This window comes from Mus caroli, chromosome 6 (genome assembly GCF_900094665.2).
Source record: "Mus caroli chromosome 6, CAROLI_EIJ_v1.1, whole genome shotgun sequence".
NCBI classification, from domain to species: Eukaryota; Metazoa; Chordata; class Mammalia; order Rodentia; family Muridae; genus Mus; species Mus caroli.
This window is the reverse complement of record NC_034575.1, coordinates 117,455,678-117,456,774: the sequence shown is the minus strand read 5'-3', so window position 1 is coordinate 117,456,774 and position 1,097 is coordinate 117,455,678.

Here is a 1,097-nt window from a genome sequence, read left to right as displayed (position 1 = left end):
ATCTAAGGCATTGCGCAGAGCCCAGCGAACAATTCTGTTTCCCTTCAGATGGATGAGAAAACTGAACCCAAGCCAATCATCTGGCGGAGCCGGCGATGACCTCAGTATGCTGGCCTACCCAGAGGCTACAGTTGAGGAGAGCCTCCCCAGACTGTAGGAGGGGGTGCCGTCCCCAGGTCCCTGAAGGAAGTCTGAGGCGGGGGCAGTGAAAACAAGAACAAAATGTTCAGAACAAGGCTGTGAGAGAGGGCTCCCAAAGAGGAGTGAGCACCTTAGGAGAAAGGAGAGGTGGGCAAGGGAGAAAGAAGAGCTGAGAGCGCCATATGCTGTTTGGCTGAATAGACATCTGGGGATCCAGTTTGTGGGCTGGTGAGAGGGCAAGGCATGAAGGGCATGTGTTGCCATGTCTGAAGACCTCAGGTAGATCCTAGGACCCAGATCCTGAAAGCACNCGAACAACTCCTGAAAGTTGTTCTCTCCCATATATGCACACACTTCTGTGCTCCTGTATATACATGCACTCGAACACACCTATACCTACACACACACACACACACACACACACACACACACACACACACACATTTAAAAAAACAATTTTTGGGGCTGGTGAGATGGCTTGGCTGGTAAGAGCACCAACTGCTCTTCCAAAGGTCCTGAGTTCAAATCCCAGCAACCACACGGTGGCTCACAACCATCCGTAACAAAAATCTGATGCTCTCTTCTGGAGTGTCTGAAGACAGCTACAGTGTACACACATATAATAAATAAATAAACAAATCTTTTTTAAAAAGTTTTTTTTGAGGCATGGTCTCTCATCATTATGTTGACCTGGGTGTCCTGGGACCATATTGAAGTCCATGCTGGCCTCAAGCCCACCAAGGTCCACCTGCCTCTGCCTGCAGAGTTCTAGGTCCTGGGCCACCATACCCAACTCTAAGGGTTGTTTGTTTGTTTTTGTTTGTTTTTTGTTTTTTTGAGACAGGGTTTCTCTGTGTAGCCCTGGCTGTCCTGGAACTCACACTGTAGACCAGACTGGCCTCGAACTCAGAAATCCACCTGCCTCTGCCTCCCAAGTGCTGAGACTGAAGGCATGC